Source organism: Lissotriton helveticus, chromosome 12 (assembly GCF_964261635.1).
Source record: "Lissotriton helveticus chromosome 12, aLisHel1.1, whole genome shotgun sequence".
Lineage (NCBI taxonomy): Eukaryota > Metazoa > Chordata > Amphibia > Caudata > Salamandridae > Lissotriton > Lissotriton helveticus.
The window spans coordinates 86476192-86491966 of record NC_136073.1 but is presented as its reverse complement, the minus strand read 5'-3'; positions in this window follow the sequence as shown (position 1 = coordinate 86491966).

Sequence of the window (15775 nt, the reverse complement as noted above, 5' to 3'; positions counted from 1 at the left end):
CTACTGGAGACTTTTATAACAGGTCTGTCAGATAAAAAACGGAATTTGAAATTCACAAGTTATTCACCATAGAATTTCTAGATGTTCTGGTTGAGGTTAAAGATGACATGATCCACACCGGGACACTGCTGTTTGCTATGACAGGGGGGAGAGCCGCCCGGCTTCTGCACCTGTCATGCCTGTCACCTGTCATGTTGGAAGCAAGAGCTTGGGAACATGCTCTTGCTTCCAAAATCCAAAGCTGATTGCTTTTCCACAGGTGGAGGTGCATGTCAGCAGCTCCCTGTGTGGAAAAGCAAGCCCGGCTCCCACAGGACGCGGGAAGCCAGTGGGACTGTGGGGGCCATTGGGGCTTCCCTGTGGTCCTACAACGGTGAGGCCAGGCCCTGGGGGATGGGGTCCTTGGGCTGGAATTGGCCATGGGAGCGGGGTCCGCACGGCCCTCTTCTCGTCTAAAAAAATAAAATAAAAATAATGAACATATCAACATGCTTCAGGGGATTGGGGTCCCCAAGTCGAATGTAAATTAGTGAAAGTGGACATTTTTTTGTTGTTGCAACTCTAGCGCGGCTCTCAGCGTGGTCCCTCATGTGAAAGTGATGGGTGCACGGCTCTCAGCGCAGCACTTGAGTACTTCTTAAGTCTTTCAAACACCGAGGGATATATTCTCAAGGACACATTGCCAAGTTAACGGCACTTTATCGCAACCAAAATGGTGATAAATTTAACGCACCATTCACAAGCTGGAGCAAACAGCCCATATCACCAGTTTACCAGCAATAGCAGCCTCAAAAAGCATTGTCACGGATGACCCCGGCAAATATTGTTAATGAGATATAGAGTAGACGTTCCTGTGCAAATAGCAGCGAACACATCACTTTGCAAGTTCCTCAACCACCGGCAAGATTGTCGAAGAGAGTGCAAAACAGGTGATATGGTGCGTTAGTAGCAGGAAGTTTACACCTGCTCTGAGCTGGTGTAAAGTCGGACTACAACCTACAACATGAAAGGGAGCCCAGCCCAGAGCCACACCTCAACGACAACAGATGCAATGGAGCCAACGATCATGCAGCTCGGACACCTAACACTGCTCCGACACCCCCACCAACAGCCCCTTGTCCGCCATTCCCCCTAACCCCCCCAATAAACAAATGTGACCACAAACGTAGGAAATCTGGAACGTGACAAATTGGCTGATGTCGCACAATTATAATTAAGAAGATGCATGTGAGGTTGGATAAATAAGAATCACAGTCATGTATGGATTTACATGCAAAACATTTTATTTAAACAAAACAACAACAAATACAACTAGTTACAGCCATGGCGTTTCATCCCTGGACCATTTGTGAATCACAGCCTACAAGACAAAAAGCAAAATAAGATTGTGCGTCATGCGTCCATCAAAGGAGAGAGAGAGAGCGAGAGAGAGAAAGAGGGGAAGAGTGAGAGAGAGTGAAAGAAAGAAAGAGTGAGAGAGAGGGGAAGACATAGAAAGAGATTAAGAGTGAAAGAGAGAGGAAGAGAGAGAGAAAGAGTGAGATACAAGGAGGAGAGAGAGGAACAGTGTGAGAGAGAGGAAGAGAGAAAGAGAAAGAGTGAGACGGAGAGGAATAGAGAGAGAAAGAATGAGAGAGAGAGGAAAAGATAGAGAAAGTAAGAGTGTGAGAGAGAGAAAGGAAGAGATAGAGAGTGAGAGAGAGAGAAAGAGTGTGAGTGACAGAAAGGAAGAGATGGAGAGGGAGTGGGAGTTTTGATACTGTGGAGAAAATCCTCACTGCTCACATTTCTGCCACTGGTGTGTCTCCAACCACATGCCGGGAAGTAGTGCAGCCCTCAAGTTTAGTCATCTGAAACATAATATAGAATCAGTAATGGCAGAGTACATACAACTGCACACGCCTAATTCTCTGTTTCGCCCCTGCGCACGGTAGCTGGTGCACCCCATCCACTCCCCCCACCCAGAGGTGTAAGCCTGCTGCTGTGCACCCAGACTGCTGCACCCCCTCCACTCCCAGTGCCTGGGCGTGACTGCCCGTTCCTGCACACCCAGACTGCTGCACCCCATCCACTACCACTGCCTAGAGGTGTCTGCCCGCTCCTGTGCACCCAGGCTGAGAGGAAGAGAGAGAGAAAGAAAGAAAGAGTGAGATAGAGAGGAAGATAGAGAAAGAGTGAGAGAGAGAGGAAGAAATGGGGAGAAAGACTGAGATACAAGGAAGAGAGAGAGAAAGAGAGAAACAGTGTGAGAGAGGGAGAGAGAGATAAAGAGTGAGACAGAGAGTAAAAGAAAGAGAAAGAATGAGAGAGAGAGGATAGAGAGAGAGCGAGTGACAGAAAGGAAGAGATGGAGAGGGAGAGTGAGCGTTGACACTGTGGAGAAAATCCTCACAGCTCACCTTTCTGCCACCGGTGTGTCTCCAACCACGTGCCAGGATATAGTGCAGCCCTCAAGCTTAATCATCTGAAACATAGTATTGAATAAGTAATGGCAGAGTACATATGACTGCGCATGCCTAAATCGCTGTCCCGCCTTTGTGCATCCAGGCTGCTGCACCCCCTCCACTTCCACTGCCCAGAGGTGTCTGCCCGGCGCTGCGCACCCAGGCTGCTGCATCCCATCCGCTTCCACTGCCCAGAGGTGTCTGCCCGCCACTGCGTACTCAGGCTGCTGCACCCCATCCACTCCCACTGCCCGGAGGTATCTGCCCGCCACTGCGCACCAAGACTCCTGCACCCCATCCACTCCCACTGCCCGGAGGTGACTGGCCGCTGATGCGCAAACAAGCCTCTCTGCTCACCTTCCACCACCGGCGTGTGTCTAAGAGGGTCCACCACGTGCCGAAGCAACCTCCTAAGCCGCTGCGTACATGCGGTCAAGCCGAGCTCACAATTCAAAGTAGATGTTGATTGCCAGGATGGCCACACATCATCGCAGGCTGCACACGCGCTCAGTTCTAATGGCACTAACCCAGTGGAACTGAAGTCATTGCCTCGTGGCAGGAGGTACGTGTCGGGGGTCATCAATCTGTGAATCACAGCCTGCTAGACAAAAAGCAAGATAAGATTGTGCGGCATGCATCCATCAAGGAGAGAGAGAAAGAGTGAGAAAGTGGAAGAGAGAGAGAAAGAAAGAAAGAGTGATAGGGATACAGAGAGAAAGAGTGAGAGAGAGAGAGAAACAGAGGAAGCTTGAGAGAGAAAGAGAGAGAGGAAGAGAGAGAGAACGAGAGAAACAGTGCAAGAGAGAGGAAGAGATAGAGTGAGAGAGAGAGGAAGAGAGAGAGAAAGAGCGTGAGGGAGAGAAAGGGAGAGATGTAGAGGGACAGTGAGTGCCCACAATGTGGACAGAACACTCACAGCTCACCTTTACGTCACCGGTGTGTGTCCAACCACATGCCGGGACATGGTGGAGCCCTCAAGCTTACTCATCTGAAACGTAGTATGGAATCAGTAATGGCAGAGAACATACAACTGCACACGCCTAAATCGCTGTCCTGCCTTTGTGCATCTAGGCTGCTTCACCCCATCCACTTCCACTGCCTGCCGCTGTGCACCCAGGCTGCTGCACCCGATCCACTTCCACTGCCCAGAGGTGTCTGCCTGCTGCTCTACCCCCAGGCGATGCACCCCATCCACTCCCACTGCCCGGAGGTGACTGCCCACCTCTGCGCAAACAAGCCTCTCTGCTCAACTTTTGCAACCCTGCATGTAGAAAAGAGGGCCTACCATGTGCCGCTGCAAGCCCCAAGCTCAGGGCCCACGGACAGGGCACCCTGCATATCATGCAGCCCCATTTTGCAGTCCACCAGGTCTCACATTTGCTGCTGGGCCCTGATTTTTCTGTGGCAGAGGCCATACCAGTGCTCCCAGTTTTTCATCGCAGGTTGTCCACCCGCTCAGCCCTTGCGGTGCCACTAACTCTGTGACCAGCGAGACAACGCTACGTGGCGTTAGGCTTGCGCTGTCTGATGGCTCAGGCCTACACTGCGGTCCAGCAGGGCACACAAAAGCTGAGCTGTCCAGACCGCCGGGACGGGCCATCACCGCGGGCTGCAAACTCACTCAGCAGTTACGGTACCCCTTCCTCATTGGACCGAAAGTCACCCTCCCGTGCCGGTGTGCCTGTGCTGGCCGGATTGCTACTGGTGCGAGCAACTCTAAAACGGCGTATAGCAAATGCGCCCGGTCTTTTTTATTGGCAGGGTCACGTGTCATGTGATGTCTGTGCTGGATGGGTGTGCTGTGGGTGTATACCAGCCGTGAGGGAGTGGCTGTGGTGTACTGACATCTAGGCCTGTGACCAGCAGATCACTGCAATTAAAACCTGGGCCACGTAGCGTTTTTGTCCTTCCCTGTAAGCGTAAGCGGAGTCGGCTGGCCTGGCCTATGCCAGTCCTGCGTGAGGCTGAGAAGAATTACTCCGGAGCTATGGGCGTGGCTCCGTCATGAGCTGTATGAGGAATCAACTGATGTGGGTGTCCGTGTTGTGGTGCTGCCGTCACCCGGGTTTCAAGCGCCAATGTGTCACTCTGTGAGCCAAGTTCCACAACATGGCCAACATGGAAGGTATGGGAATCACTGACCCTACATTCATCCATAGTTCCACACATGAAAGATGGTGGACATGACACATCTGCGTGGATATGAATGTTTATTACACATTCAGTGGAGTGTTGCAGCTGTAGCAATACAGGACCATGGAAAGTACAAGTTTCAGTTTTTGGCACATGGAGGGCAGCCAATTAGAGCCAAGCTCGTGTTCCGGGTTAGGCTTCTCCAACATATGTACTTATACAATCACTCCGCCAAACCCCCAATGACGTCCATCAAACCTGTGTTTTTTTCAGTGAATTTCTGAGGTTTTTTAAATGCTATAATGTCCCTGAAACTTGGGTTTTTTTCAGTGAATTTTATATATATGCATTTAATCTCCTCTAACTCGTACAAGGAAGGAATCAGCACACCGGTTGTAGTTTGAAAGTATTTAACCTGCAAAGGACATGATCCACGCGTTTCGGCTCGTCCGAACCTTGATAACGATACAAGACGTCATTGTAGCATCCTTATTTAAATGTACAAATGCCTAAAGTTGCCAACATCAACGAAGGACTACATATTACTTTAATCCAAAAAACTGGCAGCCATATTGGCCTGGTCACAATGTGAAAATTAAGGAATTGATACAATAAAGAAAAGAAAACAAGTGTTAATATGCACACAATCTCATTTCAGCATATCTTGCCCCGTGACGGCCATACCTGTATGTTCGTCATCGCGACTTATTCATAATAAACATAATTAGGATTGCAAACATCAACATAAACAATGGACTGCACATTACTTTAAAGTGAAAGGCTACTGGCCATATTAATCTGGGCACGTTGCATTTTATAATGGTTCTTACACGAAAGAAAAGAAAAAAAGGGGTGTTAATATACACACACTATCCCTAAACAAAGTTCTATCGATTATAGTTCCATTCCATTCACAGCTCATTTGAGATGTCATGAGTGATGTAACTGACCATGTCATGAATGTTGTAATGTCTGAGGTCATTAGCAGTACATTGCAGGGGCATAAGTTATAGTTAGCTCAGGTAACTATAACTGCTGGATTTCACTGGTTGTGTATGAGTGAAATCTGAGTCTAACTATACCGTCCCTGTAATCTTTGTTTTTTTCAGCAAATTTCTAGGTTTCTTTTTAACGTTAAGTAAGATGCATATCACAATGGATGGTGGGGGGTTGGAAGCAGGACCTGGCATTGTGCTGCCCCCACCCAAGATTGCAGCTCCTGCCTTCCCTCCTCCTAGCCATCCATTGTCCAAGTCCATGTCCCTGCTCCCTTATTACAGCCCTGTGACGCTGTTGTTCTGCCACTGTCCTTCCCGCCTTCTCTGAACAGTTAGCTTGCTGCCCCATTCACCTCCTCCCTATCCTCTGTTGTCTGAATCCATGGACTAGCCTCCTCCCTCCTGCCATACATGGTCTGATGTGCTGCCTTTGCCCTCCATTTAGCATGATGTACCAGTCCACTCCTCCTGCCCTCCATTGCCCAAATCTATGCCCCATCATTGACCTCCTACTTAGCCTCTGTGCTTAGCTTGCTGCCCCTATTCTCCTTCCCCCTGCCCTCCGATGTCTGTGTGCATGCCCCTGCTGCATCCTTTTTGCCCACCATGTTCCATGGACCTGCCACTCCTATCTACTGTGAGTGTTCTGTTTTGATATTTGATATTTGTGGGGTATTTCTAGAGCGCGACGTTCACTCCGGAGGGAGCATCTTGGCGCTTGGAAACCTATGTGAACCAGTCCAAGAGGATTAGATGGAAGCTTTGGAGTAATCGTCCGGGAGATTAAAGATCCATGTCTTTAGGAGCTTTCGAAAGGGTTTTTCCTGGGTTTGTTGTCTGAGGATTTTGGGCAGTTTGTTCCACGCTTTAGTTGCAAGGAAGCTGAGGGTCTTCTCACCCTTCGTTTTCAGGTTGTATTTAGGTAGAAGGATGGGGTTGTCATTGGTTGAACGAAGGTAACGGCTGGTCACGTAGTGGGGAAAGCGTTTGTTGAGGTATTTAGGGCCTGTTTTGTTGTAGGCACGAAAGGCTGTAATCAGGATTTTAAAGAGAATCCTTTTGTGAAGTGGGAGCCAGTGAAGTGAACGAAGTGCTGCGGAGATAGAGGATCTGCGGGGTAGACCCAGAACAAGACGGGCGGCTGTGTGAAGTACGCTCTGCAGTTTTTGGATGGTGCTCTTTTTGACTCCTGCGAGCAAGCCATTGCAGTAATCCAGTCGCGAGATTATGAGTGCAACTGTCACCGTCTTTCTGGCATCGATGGGGAGAAAGTCAAAGAACTTTCTCTGGGATCTGATTGTTCCGAAGCATTTGCCTGTGACGGTTCTGGCATGCTAATCGAAGGAGAGATCGGAGTCAAAAATAACGCTGAGATTCCTGGCAGACGAAACTGTATGGGGGGGGCAACGGAATTGTCTGGCCACCATAGTGCTGGACAGAAGGAGATATTTGTGCCAATCGGGAGGATCTCCGTTTTACTCGAATTGCGTTTCAAGTGGTTATTGTCCATCCATCGAAATACTTCAGTCAGGCAGTGTTTGAGGTTAAGTTCCGCTTTGGTAGAAAGTTCGTCCAATGGCACGATGAGTTGTGTGTCATCGGCATACGAGGTGACAGGTATGCCGAATGATTCTATCAGATTGAGGAGGGGAATGAGGTAAACGTTGAAAAGGAGAGGACTGAGGATAGATCCCTGCGGGACACCTGAGGAGACAAGTTTGTCTTTAGAGTGAAATGGGCCTAAAGTGACAGTTTGGGAACGGTCGGAGAGAAAGGACGTAATCCAGGATAGGGCGGAATCAGAGATGCCAATGTCCCTGAGTCTACTGATGAGGATGGTGTGGGAGATGGTATCAAACGCCGCCGTTAGGATTAAGATGGAGTTTTTTCTCTGATCTTGTAGGGTTTTTATAGTGTCAGTCAGTTCAATGACAGCGGTTTCAGTCGAGTGCTTGGGGCGGAATCCGGATTGTTGGGGATGAAGAAGGTTATTTTCATCCAGATAGCATTTCAGCTCTTTATGGACTAGATGTTCCGTGATTTTTCCCAAGGCCGGGAGTAGCGAAATTGGGCGGAGGTTGGTGAGATCCGTCGGTGGTTTATTTGCCTTCTTCATAAGGGGTTTGACGATTCCTTTTTTCCAACAGGTCGGAACTAAGCCAGAGCTAAGCGAGGAGTTGATTAGGTTGTTAATGGTTGGGTTAACCTCGTCGATTAATTGGTGGAGTATCTTGGGGGGACAAGGATCGGATGGGGCGCCCGATTTGCAGGCCAGGATGGCTTTTTCGACTCCTCAAGAGTGACAGAGGCGAAGTGACTTAGCGTGCAGCTTTGGGGGGCCAGTGGGGGGGGCCCTGGGGGCGTGACAGGGAGGGGAAAGTTGATTTGGATTGAGGCAATTTTTTCCTCGAAATAGTCAGAAATTTGATCGCAGAATTTCTGAGAAGGGGGGATTTCAGGCAGGAGTGCCTTAGGATGTGTGAATGATTTAACTATCGCGAACAGCACCTTTTGTTTTTGGCCTGCGTTTTTTATGGCGTTGACGTAGTAGTTTTTTTTTGCCAGTTTGATTTCTGAAAGGTAGTTTTTTCTTGTTGCGATATAGGAAGTACGATTAGTGGCTTCGTATGTCTTCCGCCATTTTCTTTCTGCCTTTTTACATAGCAGATGCGCATTTGCAAGTTCTGGTGTGAACCAGGGGGCGTTGATTTTGGTTTTGCCCCGGGAGGTACGGGGGCGTGAGGGCGGGATTCTGGATTTGATTTCTTGAGCGATCCAGTTGTGAAAGAGATCAGCGTCGGTATCCACATTGCCGGAGAGGATGGGAGCTTGGGTTTGCATTGAAGGATTAAGAGTGATGTTATCCTGAACCTTTTTCCAATTGATGTGATTGTCGGGGAGGGAAACAGATTTGTCGCGGTTGGGTAGGTTTTCGTTCAAGATGTGAAATGGGATCAGGGAGTGATCAGACCAGATCTGGGGCAAGGGCGTTAGTGTGATCAAGGAGGGGGAATTTGTGCAGACTCCATCAAGGGTATGACCCAGGGAGTGGGTGGGTAAGGTGACGAGTTGTTTAAAATCGAACATATCAAGGGTTTGTACGAAATTGATGGTATGAGTATCTGTTTTCGATTCTAGGTGGAGGTTAAAATCACCAAGGAGGGTGAAGAATGGGTATCTGAGTGAAAGCTGTCCTAAGGAATCGTGCAGTGAGTCGAGGAACTCAGATGCGTTGCCAGGTGGGCGGTAGATAAGTCCGCCTGAGAATGAAGTGTGATCGTTCAAATTGATAGAGAAGCCTAGTCCTTCAGTCTTTTTTAGAGGCTCTAGACTAAAGGTGGGGCAAGGGAAGGTGTCTTTAAGGATGATTGCAACACCTCCGCCTCGGCCCTTGGCTCTATCTTCCCTGAAGAGTGAGTAGCCCAGGGGAAGAGCAATAGCTATGTCAGGGTTGCTATCAGCTGTTAACCATGTCTCAGTTATCATGAGGCAGTCAAGGTCGGACTCCAAGATAAGGTCGTGTATATCTTGGTTGTGCCTGCACATGGAACGTGCGTTGATCAGGCCACCTTTGAAGGAGGGCAGAGGGGCCTGAGGTATATTGGCCGCTGGAACAGCTGAGTGAAGCCCAGTGGACCAGTGGCAATGTTTGCAACTGACTGGGCCTGGAAGTGCGGCTGGGTCGAGTATACCTGGACACTGCTTAGTGACCTGTAGTTGAAAGAGGTCGCTAGGTTGGTAGGAGATGTGGGAGGAAGTAAAGGCAGAGTTTCCTGCGCCTGTCGCGGTCTTGTAGCTCCCCTCCCACTTGCCTAGCATTTTCAGATGACTGTAACCTGTCCCTGCAACCTCCACCCTGTCTGTCCACATTCCATGCCCCTATCCCCTATCCTGCTAACATTCTATATTTATTAAAAAAGTGTGGAACGCCTGACGTCATCTTGATGTAATCAAAACTGTAATACCTAGAGCATTTCCTTCAGAAATTACATATATGAGAGGGTCTTATTTGCATCAAAATTATGGATAGTGCTCTAAAAACTAAAATTAGGACATATTTTCTGAGTTTTCAAATAGCGACAAAGCACTTTAAAATTATTTGTTATCTTTATGTTTTTTTATCTAGTAGACCACTTGATTAGGGGAGAGGGTGTGGTGTTACTTCCAGAGCTGCAGACTTTGCAACTTGGGAACCAGGTTGGAGTGTGTGCTTCAGCTCGACATTCTGTGATTCTGGTCAAATCATTTAATCTCCCCATGTCCAAAACCAAAATGAATTTGATCTTGTGTGATGTAACCAATGCTTAAGTAAAGCACTCCAATACCTGACAAGTCTGCACTATATAAAACTGCAAAAACACAAAAAAGTGTTTTGCACACTTCTGTCATTGGGCTACATGTGGACTACATCTGGGTGATATTTGTGCTACATTTGGGCTCTTTTGTCTCTGGTGGCCAACTTGGGAGACTTATTTGTTATGAAGTTTCCTAATTTCCTCATTTACTACAGTCTCCTCACTAGGAAATACTTTCATTTTTTTACACTGATTCCATCAAGAAGGCATTCAGATATGTCACACTTTTGCCATGAATTCTGAATGTTAGCACTCTAGTTGCTTATTAGATCACTGTAGTAAAGCTACTGCTCACTTGGGAAGTTTGCTGCTGGTATTGAAAGTGCATATTTCAGTCTGCATGTCAGAATTTTTTTATGAAATAGAAGGTGATTTGAGAAGTCACTCAAAATTTGCCCTAATTTTTCTTTCTGCAGCACTAATCATACTTTCTATGGCAAAATAAACCCCCTCATTTTGTTCCTTTTTAAATTAAATATTTTAAGTGTTATCAGTTTATTCCAATCAAGATGGCTTCACGTGTGCCATACTTTTGTCATAAGTTAGACTGTTAGCGCTCTAAATGTTCTTTAGAACACTCTGGGAAGCTGCAGTAGAACACAAAGGAATCAACTGACAGTCTCTGCCCTTGTTGGATGTACATGTTTTACTGAGAATGTCAGACTTCATTCTTACATGACTGGGAAAGATAATGTGAATTTACAGAAAATATACTCTCAGTTTAGCTTATAGATCACCTTCCAAACCTCTGTGGCACAAAGCATGAGAAAACAGTTTTCTCTCAAACATGATTCATGATATCCCAGCAGAAGGATTTTTCACATGGTAAAATCACCTTAGAACACACCACAATTCCTAAAATGAGTATGGTACAATCAACAAATGATTTATAATGTAACTAAATTCTTAAAACCTTCTATTTACTGCAATGATTTTTAATAAGGTGCTATCATGTATATTGGTCCCAAGATGGCTGCCAAAAGTCCTTGGATGAAGTGCTGACAGCCAATCAGACCTCACGATGAGATTTGTGGTTAGGTTCCCCCAGATATTGAAACTTTTTCTTTTTCTAATTTCTCATGAACTATGGATTCACACCATTTAACAAAAAGGGGTCTTTCTGAACCAAGGGCTACCTTTTTGCCAAATTTGGTGTAATTCCGTTCAGCAGTTCGGGCTGTAGCCGTGTCTAAAGTTTCCTATGGAAAATTGCATGGAGAAAACACGTTTTGGGACCCCCCTTTTTTCTCGGTCCCCGCTTGCCGAATCACCCCGCAACTTTCAAGATAAAAGTGGACTGAAGGAGGCCTTAAGTTTTGAAAAGTTTGCAAAGATTCGCCAATCGGGGCCAAAGTTATTGGGAATAGAATGTTGCGATTTTCCTACGGTAACTAGGTCCTAATTATAACTACCTACTAGCGACCGCCAGTAGGTAATATATATATATATATATAAAAATAAAAAAAATTAAAAAAAAATATATATATATATATATATATCCACAACCACAATCCAACTTCCAAAGAAGAGGCACGTACTCAGGTCTGAAGATATGGGGCCCATTTAATGTTATTATAGGTCACCCACGACCCCGCAGTAAAGAGAGACGCGTTTCGCCTGCACAGCAGGCTTTATCAATCTGAATGGCTCCAAACATTCAAAGGTATAAACAGCCCTCCCCTTTCTTCTTCAAACATGCGTAGACATAAAAGAAAGACTGTGTACAAAATGTCGCTAGTAAATCACAACAAAAATTAACCCAGCCTCAATACTCTATGTATTAGTACAAAGTTGATGTAGAAAATTGTCGGCATAATGCACCATCAACATCCTCTGCTATATGATTAAGACAAGGTTAAAAACTCCTCCGATGTATTGACACAGAATTTAGACATATGACCTCTTGATGAGGAGCCACTTTTTTCAATGCGTGCTGCCCTATTTATATATAATAAAAGACTGCACATTTACAATCAGAAAAATCGAGCTGCAATTCCAGTAAAAAAATAATAAACAGATAACGCTGTGCCTTAAATGAAAAAGACGAGACAGAACCATCCTGTTCTGAACAACTGGTCCGGTTAACCATGGAGCCTGGCTACATATATATATATATAAAAAATTTTAACTTTTTAGAACACAGTCACTGGATGATGTCATCAGTGATGTAATTTGAGATGTCATCGGTAATATCATCAGTGATGTCCCTGACCATGTCATGAGTGATGTAATTTGTGATGTCATCAGCAGTGCATTGCGGGGTTGCGAGTTATAATTAGCTCAGCTAACTATAATGGCTGAATTTCTCAGGTTTTGACCAAGCGAAATGTCAGACTAACTATAACGTCCCTCTCACCTTTGTTTTTCCGTGAATATATAAATGTTTGTGAATGTATGTGCATCTATGTATATACAATGATAAATATGTATATTTATGCAATTATGGGTAAGCACATATACATATATGCATTTATCTATAACCACATTATATATAACATATGCAAACATACACATATATATATACTCATACACATGTGATTCGTAAATATATATCTACTTTTCTTTTACCAAAAGGAGATGAATATTTGGATGGGTGACCACTAAGAGCCCTTGTTTCTTCTGTAATAACAAGGAAAAGTTAAAAACAATGAAAATGAAAAATAATTCGAGCAAGTTCTCACAAAGCATTATGCTAATTTATCATCAATCAGCATGTGGATCCTTAGCCTTATTGCATGGAGATCTCCTAGAGCAATTTCCGTCCCACTATTGCTCTGGAGATCCTTGTTTCCACAAGGTGTCCTACCCAGAGATGCTGGTGCATTTACTGCACTCGTTCCTGAGGGCAAAGCTGGCATTATAAATTACTTCATCATTGGGATAACTTAGGAGCCAGAGGTACCTACGTAGATCTGCCATTTGAACATTCTGCAGCCATGAAGTAACTCAGAAGGAGTCAGCACTATAGCACCCTGCATGAAGACACCCTGAAGGCGCATCATTAATACATCCAACATCAGGTTGATTTTTTTTTTCAGTTTAAGAAATTTTTATTAAATATTTTAAAGATATTAACAGTACATATGTTATGAATTTATAGAAAACAGACAAATAATATGTATATATAAGGAATACATAACATATGCAATAAAAACTAATCAGAATGATAAGAGGGATATAAAGAAAGGAGGGAGGAAGAAATAGGTAAAGTAGTAGAAAGAAAACAAGAAAGAAAGAAGATAGAGAGGAAAAGGAACAAGGAAGGGGAAGAAAGAGGAGAGGAAAAAGAGGAAATGTATGTGGGAGTAAATAGAATGCATTCAAGAAGGAGAATTAGAAGAAAGATAAGAGGTGAAGGGAAGCCAAAAAAACTCAGATTTAATTTTTAGGGGAATAGAAGAAGAGGCAGCAGTAGAGATCCTATGTTCATCGCATACAAAATTCCACCAAGTATGAACAGAAATCTTAGAGTTATCTTTCCAACACGATAGAATGACTTTGAATGCAATAGAGATCAACAGGTCCAACAATCTGGCAGAAGAAGATATAATATCAACATCAGCGGATAAAGAGCCTAGAAAAACGTTCTGTAAAGATAACGGGGCGGAGCAAGAAAATATGCGCATACAAGTCTTCCAAACTTCCTTCCAAAAGGAAAGGACAAGGGGACATGCATATAATAAGTGTTTAAGTGTTCCAATATCTTTGGAACATGACCAACACAGTGCAGATGAAGTTTGGGAAAACTTATCAAAATTAACAGGTGTAATAATGACTCTATGATAAATAAAAAACAAAGATTCAGTAATGTGAGCAGCAATAGATGTCTTAAACAGTTTGGACCAAATACGATCCCACAACAAAAAAGCGAAGTTAGTGTCCAGGTCACATTCCCATGCAATCTCAACAGAGGATTTGGGACGATCTTCAATATTGAGGAAAATAAAATTTTGCCTGACCGATATGTCCCCAACGTGTACCCTGCGTTTAGTGTGTACATGCATGTCACCCATGTATTTTCCTGTAGTGGCTTGATTAACAAGGCCTCTGCAAATCACGTCCTGCATTAGAATGCCAGTTATTAAGTCTCCCATGTAAGAAACGTTAAGTTAACATTAAGGCCCATGTGTATGCATTATGCACGTTTAATATCGAGATGAACCCGTTTTGTGGTTCAGTTTGAACCAGTCTTTGAATTAGGGTTTTCCATGGCTCAGACACTCTGAGAGTTACAGTCACGTATCCCTGACCTCGCATACCTCTAGCTCAGCCGAGCGAGGCCCAGCAAGGGGTGCCAAGACAGTATTTTGCACAACAGTTATCTGCCTGCTCTACAGATTCACATTCCAGTCTGGTGAAGAAGGTAAACAGAACCCGTCCGCGGAGATAGGGCCTAGCCTTTCTGTCTCCGTATAAATGAAATATAGGACTTGCATCCATAGAAAGCTCACAAGCCCACAGAATAAACGAAGACATATATGCCCTCCCTGGCTTCTAGTGATGAGCGACCTTTGCTTCAGACAATACATCTCCTGTCTCAAGATAGCAGACGTGCCGGTCGCCTCGACACCGAAGGTCTCCCTACTAGATCGAAAGTCAGCTCCCCCCAGTTACACGTCAATTGCACGTCATGGTCAAGTTGCGTACACGAGTAGGGTAAAGTTCCAGCTGGCGATGCAACTCCTCCTCTAAATGTCCACCCACCTATGACTCATCAAGTGTACACCCTCATACACGCCCACTTACTCTTATCTCATTTCTTTCTTGCTCTGCCTGGAGCGCTCCTCCCTATGTACAAGATTAAATGTATATTTATGTGTATTCAGCAACGAATGTTAGAAGACCCTTCCTGAACCTTAGTGGTGATGGAACAGATTCTCCCTTAACTCGAGTTATTGGAATAAAGCCCTTTTTAAAGACGGACACCACGGACTCTGCCTCTCACTTTATTCCATGATGTTTGTTTATTTATAGAAATTATGTAGGGGTAATATTTTATTTACCACATTAATTTGGTGCCCGAATAGGGACGTATCCCCTTCCCCACGCGCCGGAGATGTAAGGTCCAGCCTTTGCCCCCTGCTACAGCCGTGACGGACTCCAAAGTGTACACGCCATCGGGATTTCCCGCTTACTCCCTCAGGCCAACGGAGGAGGACGGACTGCGACCAGGCATCCATACGAGGCGGTGAGGATCGCGGATTATCCCATCCAGAGCCTAGTCTGTGAGAGAGCAAGGTCCGAGGCTTCCAGACGTCCACCTGTGTCCGAAGCGCAAGCGTAGTTTCAAGATTCCGAGGCCTTCAAGTTCTGCTTCCCCGTGAGTACCACTATGGGGAACGCATAAAGTATTCAAGTTTTCAAGTTTTCAAGTTTTCAAGTTTTCAAGTTTTCAAGACGGGTTCATTTTATGAACACGGTCAAGACGGGTTCACGTTATACGTGAGCACGGTCAAGACGGGTTCACGTTATACGTGAGCACGGTAAAGACGGGTTCGTTCACACGAACACGGTAAAGACGGGTCCATGGTAAAACGTGGGCACGGTAAAGACGTGTCTCGCTTGCGAGACCGGTAGGGTTGCGCTGTATTCCAGTGCACACAGTTAACTGTTGTCAAGTACATGTTTTATTCTTTGTATCAGTCTAGTTTGTATCTGTTTTAGTGTTTTAGTGTTGTAGTGTGAATGATTGTTTCAGTCAGTATATTCTTGTGTATTTTGTGATATCATTGAGTTTCAACATGCCACTGTTTTCGAAATTACGGCAGATAGGGACCAGGAAAGGTATACTAGAAGAGCCAGTTAACATCCCGCCTAGAGACACACCTGTTCATTTTATGTATAA